This window comes from Microtus pennsylvanicus (assembly GCF_037038515.1).
Source record: "Microtus pennsylvanicus isolate mMicPen1 chromosome Y unlocalized genomic scaffold, mMicPen1.hap1 SUPER_Y_unloc_3, whole genome shotgun sequence".
Classification (NCBI taxonomy): domain Eukaryota; kingdom Metazoa; phylum Chordata; class Mammalia; order Rodentia; family Cricetidae; genus Microtus; species Microtus pennsylvanicus.
This window is the reverse complement of record NW_027460881.1, coordinates 5,720,084-5,745,587: the sequence shown is the minus strand read 5'-3', so window position 1 is coordinate 5,745,587 and position 25,504 is coordinate 5,720,084.

Genomic DNA, 25,504 nt, shown 5'->3' with positions numbered 1-25,504 from the left:
TAATGTATGTTGCAGCACGAGGTGCGCTTAGAAGGAAAGATTTAGCATGTCTGACCTGGTGGCTGGCTGTATCGCCATCTGCCTCAGAGTGCAGAGCTACCATTTCTGCCCATGGGAGAGGTGCATGGCATCTCTAAGCTCAATTCCTATTCCTCCCAGCATTCTCTTCTGTTTATTCCACCCACCTATGTTCTAACCTTTCAGGCCAAACAGTTTATTTATTTAATTAACCAATGACCTATACTCCATCATTACTCCTATTTCTGTTTAAACAAGAATGGAATCTTTAACTTTAACATAGCAAAATTACATATAACAAAACAGTTATCAAGCAAGAATTACAGTTACAATATTTATATCTATTTTATCTTTTTTCATAACAATGGAAATCTATAGCTATCTATCTATTCTTCAACTCCATCAGAGACACCAGAATAGTACAGTATTACCTAAGCAAACAAAAAGTCAGCCATTTTCAAACTCTAGAAATGACAGAGACATCTCGCTGCCTGGACAGTCACCCAAAGTTCCTCTGTACCGTTGGTGTTTCCATCCTCAGCCTACAGGCCCATAGTTTCCAGCAGACATTTCCATGAAGCAGGAAATTTCAAAGGCAGTCACTATCTGCTTGTCTTGAAGAATGTTTTGTGGACCCTTTCCTGAATCAGGAACACGAAAAGATCATCTCACCTTTAGGCAAGTTCAGTAGTCCTCTCTCTGAGTGTTTTCTGTGTACAGTTTATGCAACAATCCAGGCAAGAGCAGTTTCTTCCCCAAATGGCTATCAAACTCAATAAGGATACTCTTAGATGCCCATCTTCTTCCTGAAGTAGATATGTGCTGCCAAGAGTAGAGTGTCTCACTGTCATGAAAAACCCTAAGGTACTAAAACATTAAATAGCCTATTTTGTAGTCAAGAGAGATATGAATACTGCCTATCTAACTGAAATATATATATCTATGTAGCTAGAAAATCTAACTAACATGACTACAAACTTGACTATTATTAATGATTATCCATTAATAACCTATATACATTATATTTTTAAATGAACTACACAATCACAATACCTTAATTAAGATCAAAAATGCATATACATATAACACAATTGACCTAAAATCGCTATCCATAAAACAAAATCTATACTAATGCAAATATTCATATCTATATCACATCCCACTTTAAATGTAAAAGAACGTTTATAAGCCATATTTGGGAACGTGGGTGCAGTTTTTTCTCTCCAAAATACTTCCTGCTGAATGGTGGCATCATTATTGATTTATCTCAGTTGGCAGTTGAGCTTAGCAATTTTTTAAAGATGTTCACAACAACCTTTAAGTAGGGCGTGGTCCATCCTACCATATTAGGATAGAGGCATCCACAGACTATCACCCTCTGTGAAAACAAAATAGAATCTCCTTTCCAAAGCATCATGTCCTTAGATCCAAATTTCAAAGTCAAGGCATTTTCAAAATATCTATGTTGGATTATTTCAGCAGCTTTTATAAAGAAACATCTTTTAGCAGCTATTGCTACTGCCTCAAAATTCAAATGATTCAAAAAGAGCATAATAGCGTACAATATCAAAATTCGCTGTGAATTTTCCATCTTTGTGCGCTTCAATTTAACCTCTATTTTGTTTATTTTTCCTTTTTATTTTTTGCCTTTTGAGACAGGTTCTCTGTATCTTTGACCTGGAATAACTCTGTATACCTGTCTGTCCTTGAAGTCTTAGAGATCTGCCTCTCTCTGCCTTTCAGGCATTGGGATTAAAGGTGTATGCTACTACACATCGAACTCACAAAGATCTGTTTGTCTCTGCCTTCAAGGCACTGGGATTAAAGGCGTGTGCTACCTCACCTTGAAAGTACCGAGGTCAATCTCCCTCTGGCTCCCATGTGTTGGGTTTACAGTTGTGTACTACTACACCCAACAACTCTCTTCCTTTTTTTAACTTTAAGAACTTCACATTTTAGCCTGCACAAATTTTTAACACACTGTAAATCATTTAAAAATTTTCTTTGTCTTTGAATCTCTCTTTACTCTATTTCTCTCTCTGTTTTTCTGACCACATGAGTCTTTCATTTACCAAGCAATCTCAGTAGGAATAAAGCCGTGGCTTTGCTGGCCAGATGTAGCCCATTCCTTAGCTTTCTGCCATTCCAACCTTGTGGCTGAGATACCGAACACAGCCGCATTCAGTGCCACAAGTCTACAGTGTTTCAAGGTCCCTGCCATCAAAGAGGCTGCAACAGACAACACTCAAGCCCTCTTTTTGTAGCTGGCCCTCCTTCCTCAAACAGTCAGAATTTGCCCAGGCAGGATGGCCCAGAAAGCCGGCATTTTAAAACAACACAGTTTTTTTTTTCCTGCTACTGCTGAAAACATACAAGCATTCAGTTGGCTTTTATCAACACCATTTCAATGTTTTGTGGCAGGACCTCTTAAGGGCTGCAGGGTTTTGCAGCTGAAGCTGAGTCAGCAAGCCTGTTTTAGATGAGAGCCCTTGCTTTCTTCTAGCAAGCAGAGCAGACCAAGAAATCGCTGCTACCAAGAAAACATGCTTTACTCTTTCCCAAGCTTTCTCAGGCTTTCAGTGGATTCAGTTGTCCACAAGGCTGCAAGATCATTCTGTAGTTTATGAGCAGCGAGGCTGTGTCCCCAACACCACAGCTGCATGAAGGTTATGCCTGAAATAAATACACAAAAACTGTATTTTTTAACACTGCTGGCCCTTACATTCAGCATTTTAACCCATTTCTAATAATCAGTGTAGTATAACGAGGTGCACTTACCAGGAAAAATTCAGCATGTCTGACATGGTGGCTGGCTGCATCGACATCTGCCTCAGAGAGCAGAGCTATGGCATCTGCCGGGGAGAGGGGAGCATGGCTTCTCTGAGCTCACTACCTCTTCCTCCCGGCATTCTATCTTGTTTACTCCACCTACCTATGTTCTAACCTATCAGCTGAAGCGGATTCTTTGTTTAATTAATCAATAAACTTCTTCTGTCACTTTATCCTTTCAACAGCTTGCCCATATAAATCTCCCATGTGTCTTCTGTTGTATAATCATTCATTTGTAAAGAACTTGCACTCTCAGGGGAGGATTTTTCTGACAACTCTGTGGATGGAGATCATATGAGGAAGATCAGATGAGCAACCATGACAACTCTAATTCTGTAGAATTAGGTGGACCAGAGATTGATGGCTGACATTCCTGTGCTATGCATCAGATGCCCCTGAACTCTGGCCCTGTTGACAGACAGGCAGACATCAAGTTGGTCACACATACTTAACTCATTCAGGTTCACAGATACAGTAAATGGAGTTTTAATTCTTCTCCTAAACTAATAAAAAAAACCAAGATTAGGAGAAGAGAAGAGCCTGAAGTAAGGCCTCAAAATGGGTCATTTTGCAAAGGAAAGGTTACCTGCCTCCATGTATGCTGTCTCCCTTTCTTAGTCAAATCCATCCTTCCAGTGTCTAGCTAACAGCTAACCATAGGATTGAACCCAACTGCCTTTGATTTCTGAAATAAGTGCTGTCCCCTTAAGGTCTCATAACAGCACAGGAAGGTTTGTAAGACTGTCCCAGCAACAATTTAAAGCAATTCTAGGACACCAAAGATGCAGCAAATTTGGTTAATTGGTAATATAGATCGTTCTGATGGGACAAAATAATTTAGAATCAAAAAAAAAAACAGATGGGTGTACTCACGATGAATTTATGTGATATGGCACACACAGGCTTCTGGTTCTGAATACTTCATGCTCGGTGGGTTTTGGAGATTGTCGTGACCCTGAACCTAGGTGGAGGCTTTGGGGCCTTGAAAGGACAAGACTTAATATTTCAGGACATCCCTGTACTTGGTGCCCACTGTTTACTGATTTCCTTACACAGAATGAGCAGCCATCTACTCCTGCTACCATGCCTTCCCCACATGAACAGAGAGAAGACCCTATACACACAGGTTGCTTGTATCACATGTGAAGGCATAAGTCACAAACAAACTCCCACAGCAGTTTAGAATTGTGATTAATAGAATGATTAGTTCTTGAAAGGGGAAAAACTTAGAGATCACAATCCCTGACAAAAGCCCTCTGCAGGATCAGAAAAGGAGCCTAGTAGCCAGAAGGGAGGCTCAAGCAAGAGATCAAGCTGAAGGTAGAAGTTGCTTTGTAAAAGAGAGAGAGACCACAACTCAATGGGCTGGTATCTCAGTGACTATTCAGGAAACATCACAGAGAAAGGATCTGCTTCATGCATGAGAGTCACCGATGATTTCCCTTTAAGAAAAAAACCCATCAAAACTCCCAATAACATCATCAGCATTCAACAACATGTCTATGATTTCTTTGCCTTGCCTTTGATTGTGCAGTAAATGATGCTGATAGTTAATCTGTGCAATTAATGCAAATTTCCTTCTAACTGACTAGACAGAATTGACCGGTTATCTTAAACACAGCAGGGAGTCACTCTACGATGGAACTGGTTCATCATCACCTGTGTGACAGTGACATAATTAAGATCTTTCCTTTGTCTATAAATCACATTATGTTCAACATGATATGTTGTCATACAGATTTCTTAGGGTTTTGTCCCACTGGTGGTTTCCTTGGTATGCTTACATAATTTTTGCCAGATCCAATCAGTTTTGCCCTATACTCTCAGCTCCACGTCATTGTGTTCCCCTTGTTCCAGTCCCGGCATTTTAGACCTCTTGTAACTGTTGTAAGAGTATCTCATGTTCCACCTAAATGATTTAGGGTTTTATTTAGGCTGGGTTTTATTTTCCATCACTGAGTTCATTGACTTTCCTTGGGCGTAATACCTGGGACACTGAGCCTAACTCATGGGGGATTCCTCCAGTTATTTCTCCATTTTTAGATAGTTTACACTCTCAATATTACTGTGAGAGTGTTTCTGTAGCAAATATTCTTCTCAAGATGAGAAGAAACTTCAATATTACAATCCATTTGTTATTGTGATTTAAATACACACACACAAACACACACACAAGTTAATGCACATACACTGATGATATCTCAATTTATGGGGCCATTCTGGGGATGTCAAGATCGATATCTCTCGAGTGGTTCTCAGAAGGCCATAGGGTGACCCTCTCTAGGTACTTAAGCAGGGAGGAGAAGTTGACCGCACTGTGACATGTCCCTAGGAACTATGTGTGCCTTGTCCCATAGTCAGACTGATGACTGACTATCTTGAAACCACCATGGAACTTTTGTTTGGCAAATGATGGAGATCAAGTCAGGGTCAAAATCAGAAAACTAGATGGAGCTTCCAAGCTCCAGTGAAAGAACAGATGGATGGAGAGAAAGAGCAAGGATGTCAGGAATATAAGGGCTTGGTCCACACTATGAGACACTGTGCCTGAACTAAGGGGATTTCAACTAATCCAGTGACCTGGGAATGAAAGAACATGGGATCAAACTGGAAGCTCTGAATGTGGCTGACAATTGGGGCAGACGGAGAAGCCAAAGATAATGGCACTTGCAATTGTCTGCATATCATACACTGGCTTTTTGTGATCATATCTTTTTGTGGATGCATACCTTGCTAAATCTGGATGGATGAAGGGTGGGCTTGGACTTTCCACAGCTCAAAGTACCCTGCCATCTATTTGGACTGGTGTTTGAGTGGAGAGGTTTATTTGCCGAGCAAGAAGAATGTGGGAGGAGGAAGAAAAGTGGATAGTTTGATAATTATTATTACGAAGTAATGGAAAAATCAATAGAAAATTACCAATGAGGACATTGTAGTTAGGAAAAAAAAAACATTCATGTGAGTTGTTGACTCAGACCAAAAATTATTTTACAGAAAAAAAAAAACATAAAGGGGTTGAGTTATGTGGAAAATATGACTCAAGTAATTGGGAAGAAGATCGGGGTTTTTATTTTGGGTCTTCCTGGGGCTGTATGAGCAGCATTTTAGGACCTGTATGCTGGATATTTCTGGGGGTTAGTAGGGAAGAAACCTGGCTAGGAGGAGTTTTATGACATAAGTAGAGCCTTGATGATGTCACAAAGCTTTGGTTGGGGGTGGCAACTCTGTTCCTCATGAAGCACTAGTCTTCTGTGAAGGTGGGCTTACTATCTTCACGGTGGCTGAGGAGGTCAGTTCAGCTCTTGGGCTCCACAACTGTTCAACCGAATTTCCAGAAGTTGGAATCTAGAGAGCCAAGATAATTTCTTTTGGTAAATATGTTTAGGAAGCAACTAGGACCTCTGTAGTCAAAGAAACGTTTCTTTCAAATCTGCTCTGGGTCCAAAATTTATGTCGTTAACAGCTCCTATATTTGATAGCTGGGGGACGGTTAATGTCGGGTATTCTCCCCACTCTATCTTTGCTAAAAATGTCCAATTCCTCAGTCCACTTAAATGGCAAAGATCCTCTTTGTCCATATGTGTTTTAAAAGATAATTATTTCTAATAGGTGCTGTTGCACAGATTAATGTTTCTTTCTTTTGGCAGTTTGACTCACAGTACTCACTTCTCTAATGAAGATACAGAATATCCTTATGTAATCAACCTGGATCTGGATCAGGAGACACAATAGAGAGAGCCAGTGGACTGGAGTGCCATGACCTTGGGCAGGCGGTTATAGATCAACCAACTAACCAGTAGCTTGAGTGGTAAGGAGAGGAGTGGCTGTTCTTTGAATTCTTTGCCATCTGATCAGATATTTCTTTCTCACTTTAGGTATAGGCATAGCTTCCTCTCTCATTGATGTAGTAAGTCAGGAAGTAGGTTTCTCAGTAGAGGTCAATTGCATTTTGCAGCAGGAATATGTCTCTGATACACATATACTGAGCTGTAGACAAGAGTTTGATAATTTTCCTATTAATTTCTTAAGAACATATTCCATTTAGCTATCCAAATCTATTCAGCCCTGCCTTTTTCACCTGCTCCAAAGTTATTCCTAAAAAGAGCCTTGACCTCACATGCTCACCTTCTTATCCTTGCAGGCACTTATGGTGGAGGAAACCACTTTGTGTCTGATTTAAACTGAAGAGTTCTTCCTATGCAGAGATTGGCAGCTATGAAGCCCAAGCACAGAAACAGAGCCAAGAGACAGTGGAACAGGAGTGCTGTGGCCTATCTCAGAAAGTCTCCCACCATGATGAAGATGCCTCTTAGTATGAGTTGCATGCCACATCTCCAGAAGAAGAATGGGCCATCGCTCCAGAAGCAAAAACTTAGTAAGACTTTTGAGGCCCTGGAGAATATTGTTGGCCGCAGAATTTCTCATGGCTGGAAGGAAGCCAATGAACCAGTCACCCATTGGAAAGCCATCATTCTAGATCAACTGCCAACATATCCCTCTCTCTATTTGTAGAAATATGATGGGATTGATTGTGTCTATGACTTGGAGCTTCATAGTGATGAAAGGATTTTAAACCTGAAGATCCTGCCGAATAATGTGCCATTTCCTCAGGTGACAGACACTCATCTCTCAAACACCATAGTTGGCAGAGCAGTGAAACATACATTCATGGGCACAAATGGCTCTAAGAATGACTGGAACGGGATGGTCCTAGAAGAGGTGCCAATCATGAAGACCTGGTTTTATATTACCTACAAGAAAGATCCGGTCTTGTACATTTACCACCTCCTGGATGACTACCTGGAAGGCAACCTCCACATCATGCCAGGCTCTAAGGAAGAGTGGAGTGGCGTGGTCCCAGATGAGCTGCAGACCATAATGTCCTGCTTCTACATTGTCAACGAGAATGATCCGGTCCTGTTCCTTTACCACCATCATGGTGATTCCATTGAAGGCAACCTCCACCTCACGCCTGAATTTCCTCCAGTAGAGGTGACTTTGGAATTAGGCAGGGATTCCTTGGAGGGCAAAAGAGTGCAGTACAACAAAAAAGATGGAACCCAAGAGATAGGTAAAATTATTTGCCAAGTTCCCAACAAACCTTCTGTGTATTTCATCAAGTTTGATAATGACTTCCATATCTATGTCTATGATTTGGTGAATATCTGTTAAAGTGAAATTCTCAAATTTTGAGGGGCAGACATAATTCTCTCTGTGGGAATGTGTTTTTTCAGAGATACCTAAGGTCTTCTATGAATCCTGGTATCTTTTCCAATGGATTATTCTTTCTCAAAGAATAAAAATTTGTTAACATGTTGTGTTATTTGGTCAATGATGGATTGTGTTTGGTGGATGGGGCATCACAGAAATACATGCCTCAAAACAAAGCAGGATTTATGGTCTTTTCCCCTTGGAGAGTAAAGGACTGGGGATGCGTGGTGTGGTAAAGGACAAGATGGCTGTCAAGGAAGCAGTGGAGAGGGGACAAAAAGTTGTATGATCTCGGGGCGGTATGAAGCTTGAGGGAAAACCATGTCAAATGGAAAGATGTGACCGATATCAGCGTGAGGTATTGGGACTTAAGAGGATAAAGAGTAGAATAATCAGGAAGGGACACAAATGTATACTCAAAATCAGAGAAAATTAGGTTTCATTTGATGAATGGTTTAATTCGTACTGGCTGTAAGTCAAAGGATGTTTGATCTCCACTAGAGCATGTTGCTTAGTGAAAAGTGTCTCCGCTCAGTTGCTCTTCTCCAGTAAGTTGGACATCAAGCTACCTACTTAGTTTTGCCAGAATTCTGTCTGCCACCTACTTTGTCATGCCTGGATTCGGTATGCCTTGAACTCTCATAGGTCTTATCCATGCCATCCAACCCTTGTCAGTTCATTTAAATAATTGCCCTGCCATATCTGGAAAACAGTGTTCCCTTTCATTGATCATGTTCTGTAGTACTTGGGATATAAAACTCATGAACACACTCACCCACACACAGGATAAACATGTACATATGATGCCCACTAGTGTGTGACATGCACACATATGATGAATGCACCGAACTCCATAATATCAGTAAAGTAGGGAATCCATGATGCTAGGTGGAGTCTGGCAAAGACCCCACAGACCCATCAAACCGCCAAATACCAGTATGGTACTGATGTCTGACTCCCATCCTGTAAGGAACCTGCCATCCTGTAACTGGGCTATTTTTGGTTCCTTCGTCTTCACAAACTTGGTTAAAATGTTAGAGTTGTCAAACTGGGAGTTAGGGTCCAGCATGTAGATCAGCTGTCCCAGGTCAGGTGATTTGGCTACAATTTGGGTGAGAAATTGTACCAGGGAATTCTGGTACACCCTCTCCTCTTCTTCTCCCCGTCCTCATCATCACTCTTGTGGGTGGGCCTGGAGCACAAAGAAGGTAAAATGGAATAAGCCTCCTCCTTAGTGGAAAACCTTGTCAATCCTTAATTTGACCTGACTCTCTGAGGGAATGCAGCACATTTTTTCCTACTAGGTCTCCTCATTCATTGGTTCACTCATTTTTCCAATGAATGATTGAATTCATCCATTCTTCCTTGTCTCTCTCTCTTCTTTCTTCCCTTCTTCCATTTCCCCCTTGATTGTAGAAATTTGAGCAGCAGGGCTGCATCCCCATGGGGCCGCCTTGTAAGGTTATGCTCCGAAATAACAACACAAAACTATTCATTTCAACACTGCCTGCCCCATTATTTTCAGCCTCTTAACCCATGTCTAATAATGTATGTTGCAGCACGAGGTGCGCTTAGAAGGAAAGATTTAGCATGTCTGACCTGGTGGCTGGCTGTATCGCCATCTGCCTCAGAGTGCAGAGCTACCATTTCTGCCCATGGGAGAGGTGCATGGCATCTCTAAGCTCAATTCCTATTCCTCCCAGCATTCTCTTATGTTTATTTCACCCACCTATGTTGTAACCTTTCAGGCGAAACAGTTTCTTTATTTAATTAACCAATGACCTATACTCCATCATTACTCCTATTTCTGTTTAAACAAGAACGGAATCTTTAACTTTAACATAGCAAAATTACATATAACAAAACAGTTATCAAGCAAGAATTACAGTTACAATATTTATATCTATTTTATCTTTTATCATAACAATGGAAAACTATAACTATCTATCTATTCTTCAACTCCATCAGAGACTCCAGAATAATACAGTATTACCTAAGCAAACAAAAAGTAAGCCATTTTCAAACTCTAGAAATGACAGAGACATCTCGCTGCCTGGACAGTCACCCAAAGTTCCTCTGTACCATTGGTGTTTCCATCCTCAGCCTACAGGCCCATAGTTTCCAGCAGACATTTCCATGAAGCAGGAAATTTCAAAGGCAGTCACTATCTGCTTGTCTTGAAGAATGTTTTGCTGACCCTTTCCTGAATCAGGAACACGACAAGATCATCTCGCCTTTAGGCAAGTTCAGTACTCCTCTCTCTGAGTGTTTTCTGTGTACAGTTTATGCAACAATCCAGGCAAGAGCAGTTTCTTCCCCAAATGGCTATCAAACTCCCTAAGGATCCTCTTTGATGCCCATCTTCTTCCTGAAGTAGATATGTGCTGCCAAGTGTAGAGTGTCTCACTGTCATGAAAAACCCTAAGGTACTAAAACATTAAATAGCCTATTTTGTAGTCTAGAGAGATATGAATAATGCCTATCTGACTGAAATATATATATTTATCTATGTAGCTAGAAAATCTAACAAACATGACTACAAACTTGACTATTATTAATGATTATCCATTAATAACCTATATACATTATATTTTTAAATGAACTACACAATCACAATACCTTAATTAAGATCAAAAATGCATATACATATAACAAAATTGACCTAAAATCTCTATCCGTAAAGCAAAATCTATACTAATGCAAATATTCATATCTATATCACATCCCACTTTAAATGTAAAAGAACGTTTGTAAGCCATATTTGGGAACGTGGGTGCAGTTTTTTCTCTCCAAAATGCTTCCTGCTGAATGGTGGCATCATTATTGATTTATCTCAGTTGGCAGTTGAGCGAAGCAATTTTTTAAAGGTGTTCACAGCAACCTTTAAGTAGGGTGTGGTCCATCCTACCATATTAGGATAGAGGCATCCACAGACTATCACCCTCTGTGAAAACAAAATAGAAACTCCTTTCCAAAGCATCATGTCCTTAGATCCAAATTTCAAAGTCAAGGCATTTTCAAAATATCTATGTTGGATTATTTCAGCGGCTTTTATAAAGAAACATCTTTTAGCAGCTATTGCTACTGCCTCAAAATTCAAATGATTCAAAAAGAGCATAATAGCATACAATATCAAAATTCGCTGTGAATTTTCCATCTTTGTGCGCTTCAATTTAACCTCTATTTTGTTTATTTTCCTTTTTAGTTTTTGCCTTTTGAGACAGGTTCTCTGTATCTTTGACCTGGAATAACTCTGTATACCTGTCTGTCCTTGAAGTCTCAGAGATCTGCCTCTCTCTGCCTTTCAGGCATTGGGATTAAAGGTGTATGCTACTACACATTGAACTCACAAAGATCTGTTTGTCTCTGCCTTCAAGGCACTGGGATTAAAGGCGTGTGCTACCTCACCTTGAAGGTACAGAGGTCAAACTCCCTCTGCCTCCCATGTGTTGGTTTTACAGGTGGGTACTACCACACCCAACAACTCTCTTCCTTTTTTTAACTTTAAGAACTTCAAATTTTAGCCTGCACAAATTTTTAACACACTGTAAATCATTTAAAAATTTTCGTTGTCTTTGAATCTCTCTTTACTCTATTTCTCTCTCTGTATTTCTGACCACATGAGTCTTTCATTTACCAAGCAATCTCAGTAGGACTAAAGCCGTGGCTTTGCTGGCCAGATGTAGCCCAATCCTTAGCTTTCTGCCATTCCAACCTTGTGGCTGAGGTACCGAACAGAGCCGCATTCAGTGCCACAAGTCTACAGTGTTTCAAGGTCCTTGCCATCAAAGAGGCTGCAACAGACAACACTCAAGCCCTCTTTCTGTAGCTGGCCCTCCTTCCTCAAACAGTCAGAGTTTGCCAATGCAGGATGGCCCAGAAAGCCAGCATTTTAAAACAACAAAGTTTTTTTTTCCTGCTACTGCTGAAAACATACAAGCATTCAGTTGGCTTTTATCAACACCATTTAAATGTTTTGTGGCAGGAACTCTTAAGGGCTGCAGGGTTTTGCAGCTGAAGCTGAGTCAGCAAGCCTCTTTTAGATGAGAGCCCTTGCTTTCTTCTAGCAAGCAGAGCAGACCGAGAAATCGCTGCTACCAAGAAAACATGCTTTACTCTTTCCCAAGCTTTCTCAGGCTTTCAGTGGATTCAGTTGTCCACAAGGCTGCAAGCCATTCTGTATTTATTTGAGCAGCGAGGCTGTGTCCCCTGCACCACGGCCGCATGAAGGTTATGCCTGAAATAAATACACAAAAACTGTATTCTTTTAAAAACTGCTGGCCCATTAGATTCAGCATTTTAACCCATTTCTAATAATCAGTGTAGTATAACGAGGTGCACTTACCAGGAAAAATTCAGCATGTCTGACATGGTGGCTGGCTGCATCGACATCTGCCTCAGAGAGCAGAGCTATGGCATCTGCCGGGGAGAGGGGAGCATGGCTTCTCTGAGCTCACTACCTCTTCCTCCCGGCATTCTATTTTGTTTACTCCACCTACCTATGTTCTAACCTATCAGCTGAAGCGGATTCTTTCTTTAATTAATCAATAAACTTCTTCTGTCACTTTATCCTTTCAACAGCTTGCCCATATAAATCTCCCATGTGTCTTCTGTTGTATAATCATTCATTTGTAAAGAACTTGCACTCTCAGGGGAGGATTTTTCTGACATCTCTGTGGATGGAGATCATATGAGGAAGATCAGATGAGCAACCATGACAACTCTAATGCTGTAGAGTTAGGTGGACCAGAGATTGATGGCTGACATTCCTGTGCTATGCATCAGATGCCCATGAACTCTGGCCCTGTTGACAGACAGGCAGACATCAAGTTGGTCACACATACTTAACTCATTCAGGTTCACAGATACTGTAAATGGAGTTTTAATTCTTCTCCTAAACTAATAAAAAAACCAAGATTAGGAGAAGAGAAGAGCCTGAAGTAAGGCCTCAAAATGGGTCATTTTGCAAAGGAAAGATTACCTGCCTCCATGTATGCTGTCTCCCTTTCTTAGTCAAATCCATCCTTCCAGTGTCTAGCTAACAGCTAACCATAGGATTGAACCCAACTGCCTTTGATTTCTGAAATAAGTGCTGTCCCCTTAAGGTCTCATAACAGCACAGGAAGGTTTGTAAGACTGTCCCAGCAACAATTTAAAGCAATTCTAGGACACCAAAGATGCAGCAAATTTGGTTAATTGGTAATATAGATCGTTCTGATGGGACAAAATAATTTAGAATTAAAAAAAAACAGATTGTTGTACTCACGATGAGTTTATGTGATATGGCACACACAGGCTTCTGGTTCTGAATACTTCATGCTCGGTGGGTTTTGGAGATTGTCGTGACCCTGAACCTAGCTGGAGGCTTTGGGGCCTTGAAAGGACAAGACTTAATATTTCAGGACATCCTTGTACTTGGTGCCCACTCTTTACTGATTTCCTTACACAGAATGAGCAGCCATCTACTCCTGCTGTCATGCCTTCTCCACATGAACAGAGAGAAGACCCTATACACACAGGTCGCTTGTATCACATGTGAAGGCATAAGTCACAAACAAACTCCCACAGCAGTTTAGAATTGTGATTAATAGAATGATTAGTTCTTGAAAGGGGAAAAACTTAGGGATCACAATCCCTTACAAAAGCCCTCTGCAGGATCAGAAAAGGAGCCTAGTAGCCGGAAGGGAAGCTCAAGCAAGAGATCAAGCTGAAGGTAGAAGTTGCTTTTTAAAAGAGAGAGAGACCACAACTCAATGGGCTGGTATCTCAGTGGCTATTCAGGAAACATCACAGAGAAAGGATCTGCTTCATGCATGAGAGTCACCGATGAGAGTCACCCTTTAAGAAAAAAACCCATCAAAACTCCCAATAACATCATCAGCATTCAACAACATGTCTATGATTTCTTTGCCTTGCCTTTGATTGTGCAGTAAATGATGCTGATAGTTAATCTGTGCAATTAATGCAAATTTCCTTGTAACTGACTAGACAGAATTGACAGTTGATCTTAAACACTGCAGGGAGTCACTCTACAATGGAACTGGTTCATCATCACCTGTGTGACAGTGACATAATTAAGATCTTTCCTTTGTCTATAAATCTCATTATGTTCAACATGATATGTTGTCATACAGATTTCTTAGGGTTTTGTCCCACTGGTGGTTTCCTTGGTATGCTTATATAATTTTTGCTAGATCCAATCAGTTTTGCCATGCACTCTCAGCTCCACGTCATTGTGTTCCCCTTATGTTCCAGTCCAGGCATTTTAGACCTCTTGTAACTGTTGTAAGAGTATCTCATGTTCCACCTAAATGATATAGGGTTTTATTTAGGCTGGGTTTTATCTTCCATCACTGAGTTCATTGACTTTCCTTTGGTGTATTTCCTGGGACACTGAGCCTAACTCCTGGGGGATTCCTCCAGTTATTTCTCCTTTCTTAGATAGTTTACACTCTCACTATTACTGTGAGAGTGTTTCTGTAGCAAATATTCTTCTCAAGATGAGAAGAAACTTCAATATTACAATCCATTTGTTATTGTTATTTAAATACACACACACAAACACACACAAGTTAATGCACATACACTGATGATATCCCAATTTATGGGGCCATTCTGGGGATGTCAAGATCGATATCTCTCGAGTGGTTCTCAGAAGGCCATAGGGTGACCCTCTCTAGGTACTTAAGCAGGGAGGAGAAGTTGACCACACTGTGACATGTCCCTAGGAACTATGTGTGCCTTGTCCCATAGTTAGACGGATGACTGACTATCTTGAAAACCACCATGGAACTTTTGTTTGGCAAATGATGGAGATCAAGTCAGGGTCAAAATCAGAAAACTAGATGGAGATTCCAAGCTCCAGTGGAAGAGCAGATGGATGGAGAAAAAGAGCAAGGATGTCAGGAATATAAGGCCTTGGTCCACACTATGAGACACTGTGCCTGAACTAAGGGGATTTCAACTAATCCAGTGACCTGGGAATGAAAGAACATAGGATCAAACTGGAAGCTCTGAATGTGGCTGACAATTGGGGCAGACGGAGAGCCAAAGATAATGGCACTTGCAATTGTCTGCATATCATACACAGGCTTTTTGTGATCATATTTTTTGTGGATGCATACCTTGCTAAATCTGGATGGATGAAGGGTGGGCTTGGACTTCCCACAGCTCAAAGTACCCTGCCCTCTATTTGGACTGGTGTTTGAGTGGAGAGGTTTATTTGCGGAGCAAGAAGAATGTGGGAGGAGGAAGAGAAGTGGAAAGTTTGATAATTATTATTATGAAGTAATGGAAAAATCAATAGAAAATACCAATGAGGACATTGGAGCTAGGAAAAAAAACATTCATGCGAGTTGTTGACTCAGACCAAAAATTATTTTACAGAAAAAAAAAAAAAAAAACACATAAAAAGTTGAGTTACTTGGAAAATATGACTCAAGTAATTGGGAAGAAGATTGGGGTTTTTATTTTGGGTCTTCCTGGGGCTGTATGAGCAGCATTTTAGGACCTGTATGCTGCATATCTGGGGGATAGTAGGGAAGAAACCTGGCTAGGAGGAGTTTTATGACATAAGTAGAGCCTTGATGATGTCACAAAGCTTTGGTTGGGGGTGGCAACTCTGTTCCCCATGAAGCACTAGTCTTCTGTGAAGGTGGGCTTACTATCTTCACGGTGGCTGAAGAGGTCAGTTCAGCTCTTGGGCTCCACAACTGTTCAACCGAATTTCCAGAAGTTGGAATCTAGAGAGCCAAGATATTTTCTTTTGGTAAATATGTTTAGGAAGCAACTAGGACCTCTGTAGTCAAAGAAAGGTTTCTTTCAAATCTGCTCTGGGTCCAAAATTTATGTCGTTAACAGCTCCTATATTTGATAGCTGGGGGACGGTTAATGTCAGGGATTCTCCCCACTCTATCTTTGCTAAAAATGTCCAATTCCTCAGTCCACTTAAATGGCAAAGATCCTCTTTGTCCATATGTGTTTTAAAAGATAATTATTTCTAATAGGTGCTGTTGCACAGATTAATGTTTCTTTCTTTGGGCAGTTTGACTCAGAGCACTCACTTCTCTAATGAAGATACAGAATATCTTTATGTAATCAACCTGGATCTGGATCAGGAGACACAATAGAGAGAGCCAGTGGACTGGAGTGCCATGACCTTGGGCAGGCGGTTATCGATCAGCCAACTAACCAGTAGCTTGAGTGGTAAGGAGAGGAGTGGCTGTTCTTTGAATTCTTTGCCATCTGTTCAGATATTTCTTTCTCACTTTAGGTATAGGCATAGCTTCCTCTCTCATTGATGTAGTAAGTCAGGAAGTAGGTTTCGCAGTAGAGGTCAATTGCATTTTGCAGCAGGAATATGTCTCTGATACACATATACTGAGCTGTAGACAAGAGTTGGATAATTTTCCTATTAATTTCTTAAGAACATATTCCATTTAGGTATCCAAATCTATTCAGCCCTGCCTTTTTCACCTGCTCCAAAGTTATTCCTAAAAAGAGCCTTGACCTCACATGCTCACCTTCTTATCCTTGCAGGCACTTATGGTGGAGGAAACCACTTTGTGTCTGATTTAAACTGAAGAGTTCTTCCTATGCAGAGATTGGCAGCTATGAAGCCCAAGCACAGAAACAGAGCCAAGAGACAGTGGAACAGGAGTGCTGTGGCCTATCTCAGAAAGTCTCCCGCCTTGATGAAGATGCCTCTTAGTATGAGTTGCATGCAACAACTCCAGAAGAAGAATGGGCCATCGCTCCAGAAGCAAAAACTTAGTAAGCCTTTTGAGGCCCTGGAGAATATTGTTGGCCGCAGAATTTCTCATGGCTGGAAGGAAGCCAATGAACCAGTCACCCATTGGAAAGCCATCATTCTAGATCAACTGCCAACATATCCCTCTCTCTATTTGTAGAAATATGATGGAATTGATTGTGTCTATGGCTTGGAGCTTCATAGTGATGAAAGGATTTTAAACCTGAAGATCCTGCCGAATAATGTGCCATTTCCTCAGGTGACAGACACTCATCTCTCAAACACCATAGTTAGCAGAGCAGTGAAACATACATTCATGGGCACAAATGGCTCTAAGAATGACTGGAACGGGATGGTCCTAGAAGAGGTGCCAATCATGAAGACCTGGTTTTATATTACCTACAAGAAAGATTCGGTCTTGTACATTTACCACCTCCTGGATGACTACCTGGAAGGCAACCTCCACATCATGCCAGGCTCTAAGGAAGAGTGGAGTGGCGTGGTCCCAGATGAGGTGCAGACCATAACGACCTGTTTCTACATTGTCAACGAGAATGATCCGGTCCTGTACCTTTACCACCATCATGATGATTCCATTGAAGGCAACTTTCACCTCACGCCTGAATATCCTCCAGTAGAGGTGACTTTGGAATTAGGCAGGGAACCTTGGAGGGCAAAAGAGTGCAGTACAACAAAAAAGATGGAACCCAAGAGATAGGTAAAATTATTTGCCAAGTTCCCAACAAACCTTCTGTGCATTTCATCAAGTTTGATAATGACTTCCATATCTATGTCTATGATTTGGTGAAGATCTGTTAAAGTGAAATTCTCAAATTTTGAGGGGCAGACTTAATTCTCTCTTTGGGAATGTGTTTTTTCAGAGATACCTCAGGTCTTCTATGAACCCTGGTATCTTTTCCAATGGATTATTCTTTCTCAAAGAATAAAAATTTGTTAACATGTTGTGTTATTTGGTCAATGATGGATTGTGTTTGGTGGATGGGGCATCACAGAAATACATGCCTCAAAACAAAGCAGGATTTATGGTCTTTTCCCCTTGGAGAGTAAAGGACTGGGGATGTGTGGTGTGGTAAAGGACAAGATGGCTGTCAAGGAAGCAGTGGAGAGGGGACAAAAAGTTGTATGATCTCGGGGCGGTATGAAGCTTGAGGGAAAACCATGTCAAATGGAAAGATGTGACCAATATCAGCGTGAGGTATTGGGACTTAAGAGGATAAAGAGTAGATTAATCAGGAAGGGACACAAATGTATACTCAAAATCACAGAAAATTAGGTTTCATTTGATGAAAGGTTTAATTCGTACTGGCTGTAAGTCAAAGGATGTTTGATCTCCACTAGAGCATGTTGCTTAGTGAAAAGTGTCTCCGCTCAGTTGCTCTTCTCCAGTAAGTTGGACATCAAGCTACCTACTTAGTTTTGCCAGAATTCTGTCTGCCACCTACTTTGTCATGCCTGGATTCGGTATGCCTTGAACTCTCATAGGTCTTATCCATGCCATCCAACCCTTGTCAGTTCATTTAAATAATTGCCCTGCCATATCTGGAAAACAGTGTTCCCTTTCATTGATCATGTTCTGTAGTACTTGGGCTATAAAACTCATGAACACCCACCCACACACAGGATAAACATGTACATATGATGGCCACTAGTGTGTGACATGCACACATATGATGAATGCACCGAACTCCATAATATCAGTAAAGTAGGGAATCCATGATGCTAGGTGGAGTCTGGCAAAGACCCCACACACCCATCAAACCGCCAAATACCAGTATGGTACTGATGTCTGACTCCCATCCTGTAAGGAACCTGCCATCCTGTAACTGGGCTATTTTTGGTTCCTTCATCTTCACAAACTTGGTTAAAATGTTAGAGTTGTCAAACTGGGAGTTAGGGTCCAGCATGTAGATCAGCTGTCCCAGGTCAGGTGATTTGGCTACAATTTGGGTGAGAAATTGTACTAGGGAATTCTGGTACACCCTCTCCTCTTCTTCTCCCTGTCCTCATCATCACTCTTGTGGGTGGGCCTGGAGCACAAAGAAGGTAAAATGGAATAAGCCTCCTCCTTAGTTGAAAACCTTGTCAATCCTTAATTTGACCTGACTCTCTGAGGGAAGGCAGCACATTTTTTCCTACTAGGTCTCCTCATTCATTGGTTCACTCATTTTTCCAATGAATGATTGAATTCATCCATTCTTCCTTGTCTCTCTCTCTTCTTTCTTCCCTTCTTCCATTTCCCCCTTGATTGTAGAAATTTGAGCAGCAGGGCTGCATCCCCATGGGGCCGCCTTGTAAGTTCATGCTCCGAAATAACAACACAAAACTATTCATTTCAACACTGCCTGCCCCATTATTTTCAGCCTCTTAACCCATGTCTAATAATGTATGTTGCAGCACGAGGTGCGCTTAGAAGGAAAGATTTAGCATGTCTGACCTGGTGGCTGTCTGTATCGCCATCTGCCTCAGAGTGCAGAGCTACCATTTCTGCCCATGGGAGAGGTGCATGGCATCTCTAAGCTCAATTCCTATTCCTCCCAGCATTCTCTTATGTTTATTCCACCCACCTATGTTCTAACCTTTCAGGCCAAACAGTTTCTTTATTTACTTAACCAATCACCTATACTCCATCATTACTCCTATTTCTGTTTAAACAAGAATGGAATCTTTAACTTTAACATAGCAAAATTACATATAACAAAACAGTTATCAAGCAAGAATTACAGTTACAATATTTATATCTATTTTATCTTTTATCATAACAATGGAAAACTATAACTATCTATCTATTCTTCAACTCCATCAGAGACACCAGAATAATACAGTATTACCTAAGCAAACAAAAAGTAAGCCATTTTCAAACTCTAGAAATGACAGAGACATCTCGCTGCCTGGACAGTCACCCAAAGTTCCTCTGTACTGTTGGTGTTTCCATCCTCAACCTACAGACCCATAGTTTCCAGCAGACATTTCCATGAAGCAGGAAATTTCAAAGGCAGTCACTATCTGCTTGTCTTGAAGAATGTTTTGCTGACCCTTTCCTGAATCAGGAACACCGAAATATCATCTCACCTTTAGGCAAGTTCAGTAGTCCTCTCTCTGAGTGTGTTCTGTGTACAGTTTATGCAACAATCCAGGCAAGAGCAGTTTCTACCCCAAATGGCTATCAAACTCCATAAGGATCCTCTGTGATGCCCATCTTCTTCCTGAAGTAGATATGTGCTGCCAAGAGTAGAGTGTCTCACTGTCATGAAAAACCCTAAGGTACTAAAACATTAAATAGCCTATTTTGTAGTCTAGAGAGATATGAATAATGCCTATCTAACTGAAATATATATATATATATATATATATATATATGTAGCTAGAAAATCTAACAAACATGACTACAAACTTGACTATTATTAATGATTATCCATTAATAACCTATATACATTATATTTTTAAATGAACTACACAATTACAATACCTTAATTAAGATCAAAAATGCATATACATGTAACACAATTGACCTAAAATCTCTATCAGTAAAGCAAAATCTATACTAATGCAAATATTCATATCTGTATCACATCCCACTTTAAATGTAAAAGAACGTTTATAAGCCATATTTGGGAACGTGGGTGCAGTTTTTTCTCTCCAAAATGCTTCCTGCTGAATGGTGGCATCATTATTGCTTTATCTCAGTTGGCAGTTGAGTGAAGCAATTTTTTAAAGGTGTTCACAGCAACCTTTAAGTAGGGCGTGGTCCATCCTACCATATTAGGATAGAGGCATCCACAGACTATCACCCTCTGTGAAAACAAATTAGAAAGTCCTTTCCAAAGCATCATGTCCTTAGATCCAAATTTCAAAGTCAAGGCATTTTCAAAATATCTATGTTGGATTATTTCAGCAGCTTTTATAAAGAAACATCTTTTAGCAGCTATTGCTACTGCCTCATAATTCAAATGATTCAAAAAGAGCATAATAGCATACAATATCAAAATTCGCTGTGAATTTTCCATCTTTGTGCGCTTCAATTTAACCTCTATTTTGTTTATTTTTCCTTTTTATTTTTTGCCTTTTGAGACAGGTTCTCTGTATCTTTGACCTGGAATAACTCTGTATGCCTGTCTGTCTTGAAGTCTCAGAGATCTGCCTCTCTCTGCCTTTCAGGCATTGGGATTAAAGGTGTATGCTACTACACATTGAACTCACAAAGATCTGTTTGTCTCTGCCTTCAAGGCACTGGGATAAAAGGCGTGTGCTATCTCACCTTGAAGGTACAGAGGTCAATCTCCCTCTGCCTCCCATGTGTTGGGTTTACAGGTGTGTACTACCACACCCAACGACTCTCTTCCTTTTTTAATTTTAAGAACTTCAAATTTTAGCCTGCACATATTTTTAACACACTGTAAATCATTTAAAAATTTTCTTTGTCTTTGAATCTCTCTTTACTCTATTTCTCTCTCTGTTTTTCTTAGCACATGAGTCTTTCATTTACCAAGCAATCTCAGTAGGACTAAAGCCGTGGCTTTGCTGGCCAGATGTAGCCCATTCCTTAGCTTTCTGCCATTCCAACCTTGTGGCTGAGGTACCGAACAGAGCCGCATTCAGTGCCACAAGTCTACAGTGTTTCAAGGTCCTTGCCATCAACGAGGCTGCAACAGAAAACACTAAAGCCCTCTTTCTGTAGCTGGCCCTCCTTCCTCAAACAGTCAGAGTTTGCCCAGGCAGGATGTCCCAGAAAGCCGGCATTTTAAAACAACACAGTTTTTTTTCCTGCTACTGCTGAAAACATACAAGCATTCAGTTGGCTTTTATCAACACCATTTAAATGTTTTGTGGCAGGACCTCTTAAGGGCTGCAGGGTTTTGCAGCTGAAGCTGAGTCAGCAAGCCTCTTTTAGATGAGAGCCCTTACTTTCTTCTAGCAAGCAGAGCAGACCGAGAAATCGCTGCTACCAAGAAAACATGCTTTACTCTTTCCCAAGCTTTCTCAGGCTTTCAGTGGATTCAGCTGTCCACAAGGCTGCAAGCCATTCTGTATTTATTTGAGCAGCGAGGCTGTGTCCCCAGCACCACGGCCGCATGAAGGTTATGCCTGAAATAAATACACAAAAACTGTATTCTTTTAAAAACTGCTGGCCCATTAGATTCAGCATTTTAACCCATTTCTAATAATCAGTGTGGTATAACGAGGTGCACTTACCAGGAAAAATTCAGCATGTCTGACATGGTGGCTGGCTGCATCGACATCTGCCTCAGAGAGCAGAGCTATGGCATCTGCCGGGGAGAGGGGAGCATGGCTTCTCTGAGCTCACTACCTCTTCCTCCCGGCATTCTATTTTGTTTACTCCACCTACCTATGTTCTAACCTATCAGCTGAAGCGGATTCTTTCTTTAATTAATCAATAAACTTCTTCTGTCACTTTATCCTTTCAACAGCTTGCCCATATAAATCTCCCATGTGTCTTCTGTTGTATAATCTTTCATTTGTAAAGAACTTGCACTCTCAGGGAAGGATTTTTCTGACATCTCTGTGGATGGGATCATATGAGGAAGATCAGATGAGCAACCATGACAACTCTAATGCTGTAGAGTTAGGTGGACCAGAGATTGATGGCTGACATTCCTGTGCTATGCATCAGATGCCCCTGAACTCTGACCGTGTTGACAGACCGGCAGATATCAAGTTGGTCACACATACTTAACTCATTCGGGTTCACAGATACTGTAAATGGAGTTTTAATTCTTCTCCTAAACTAATAAAAAAACCTAGATTAGGAGAAGAGAAGAGCCTGAAGTAAGGCCTCAAAATGGGTCATTTTGCAAAGGAAAGGTTACCTGCCTCCATGTATGCTGTCTCCCTTTCTTAGTCAAATCCATCCTTCCAGTTTCTAGCTAAGAGCTAACCATAGGATTGAACCCAACTGCCTTTGATTTCTGAAATAAGTGCTGTCCCCTTAAGGTCTCATAACAGCACAGGAAGGTTTGTAAGACTGACACAGCAACAATTTAAAGCAATTCTAGGACACCGAAGATGCAGCAAATTTGGTTAATTGGTAATATAGATCGTTCTGATGGGACAAAATAATTTAGAATTAAAAAAAAAACAGATGGGTGTACTCACGATGAATTTACGTGATATGGCACACACAGGCTTCTGGTTCTGAATACTTCATGCTCGGTGTGTTTTGGAGATTGTCGTGACCCTGAACCTAGCTGGAGGCTTTGGGGCCTTGAAAGGACAAGACTTAATATTTCAGGACATCCTTGTACTTGGTGCCCACTGTTGACTGATTTCCTTACAGAGAATGAGCAGCCATCTACTCCTGCTGCCATGCCTTCCCCACATGAACAGAGAGAAGACCCTATACACACAGGTCGCTTGTATCACATGTGAAGGCATAAGTCACAAACAAACTCTCACAGCAGTTTAGAATTTTGATTAATAGAATGATGAGTTCTTGAAAGGGGAAAAACTTAGAGATCACAATCCCTTACAAAAGCCCTCTGCAGGAGCAGAAAAGGAGCCTAGTAGCTGGAAGGGAAGCTCAAGCAAGAGATCAAGCTGAAGGTAGAAGTTGCTTTTTAAAAGAGAGAGAGACCACAACTCAATGGGCTGGTATCTCAGTGACTATTCAGGAAACATCACAGAGAAAGGATCTGCTTCATGCATGAGTGTCACCGATGAGAGTCACCCTTTAAGAAAAAAACCCATCAAAACTCGCAATAACATCATCAGCATTCAACAACATGTCTATGATTTCTTTGCCTTGCCTTTGATTGTGCAGTAAATGATGCTGATAGTTAATCTGTGCAATTAATGCAAATTTCCTTGTAATTGACTAGACAGAATTGACAGGTTATCTTAAACACAGCCGGGAGTCACTCTACGATGGAACTGGTTCATCATCACCTGTGTGACAGTGACATAATTAAGATCTTTCCTTTGTCTATAAATCTCATTATGTTCAACATGATATGTTGTCATACAGATTTCTTAGGGTTTTGTCCCTCTGGTGGTTTCCTTGGTATGCTTACATAATTTTTGCCAGATCCAATCAGTTTTGACATGCACTCTCAGCTCCACGTCATTGTGTTCCCCTTATGTTCCAGTCCAGGCATTTTAGACCTCTTGTAACTGTTGTAAGAGTATCTCATGTTCCACCTAAATGATTTAGGGTTTTATTTAGGCTGGGTTTTATCTTCCATCACTGAGTTCATTGACTTTCCTTGGGTGTAATTCCTGGGACACTGAGCCTAACTCCTGGGGGATTCCTCCAGTTATTTCTCCTTTCTTAGATAGTTTACACTCTCACTATTACTGTGAGAGTGTTCCTGTAGCAAATATTCTTCTCAAGATGAGAAGACACTTCAATGTTACAATCCATTTGTTATTGTGATTTAAATACACACACACAAACACACACAAGTTAATGCACATTCACTGATGATATCTCAATTTATGGGGCCATTCTGAGGAGTTCAAGATCGATATCTATCGAGTGGTTCTCAGAAGGCCATAGGGTGACCCTCTCTAGGTACTTAAGCAGGGAGGAGAAGTTGACTGCACTGTGACATGTCCCTAGGAACTATGTGTGCCTTGTCCCATAGTCAGACTGATGACTGACTATCTTGAGAACCACCATGGAACATTTGTTTGGCAAATGATGGAGATCAAGTCAGGGTCAAAATCAGAAAACTAGATGGAGCTTCCAAGCTCCAGTGGAAGAGCAGATGGATGGAGAAAAAGAGCAAGGATGTCAGGAATATAAGGGCTTGGTCCACACTATGAGACACTGCCTGAACTAAGGGGATTTCAACTAATCCAGTGACCTGGGAATGAAAAAACATGGGATCAAACTGGAAGCTCTGAATGTGGCTGAAAATTGGGGCAGACGGAGAAGCCAAAGATAATGGCACTTGCAATTGTCTGCATATCATACACTGTCTTTTTGTGATCATATTATTTGTGGTTGCATACCATGCTAAATCTAGATGGATGAAGGGTGGGCTTGGACTTCCCACAGCTCAAAGTACCCTGCCCTCTATTTGGACTGGTGTTTGAGTGGAGAGGTTTATTTGCGGAGCAAGAAGAATGTGGGAGGAGGAAGAGAAGTGGAAAGTTTGATAATTATTATGAAGTAATGGAAAAATCAATAGAAAATAACCAATGAGGACATTGGAGCTAGGAAAAAAAAACATTCATGTGAGTTGTTGACTCAGACCAAAAACTATTTTACAGAAAAAAAAAACACATAAAGGGGTTGAGTTATTTGGAAAATATGACTCAAGTAATTGGGAAGAAGATTGGTGTTTTTATTTTGGGTCTTCATGGGGCTGTATGAGCAGCATTTTAGGACCTGTATGCTGGATATTTCTGGGGGTTAGTAGGGAAGAAACCTGGCTAGGAGGAGTTTTATGACATAAGTAGAGCCTTGATGATGTCACAAAGCTTTGGTTGGGGGTGGCAACTCTGTTCCTCATGAAGCACTAGTCTTCTGTGAAGGTGGGCTTACTATCTTCAAGGTGGCTGAGGAGGTCAGTTCAGCTCTTGGGCTCCACAACTGTTCAACCGAATTTCCAGAAGTTGGAATCTAGAGAGCCAAGATAATTTCTTTTGGTAAATATGTTTAGGAAGCAACTAGGACCTCTGTAGTCAAAGAAAGGTTTCTTTCAAATCTGCTCTGGG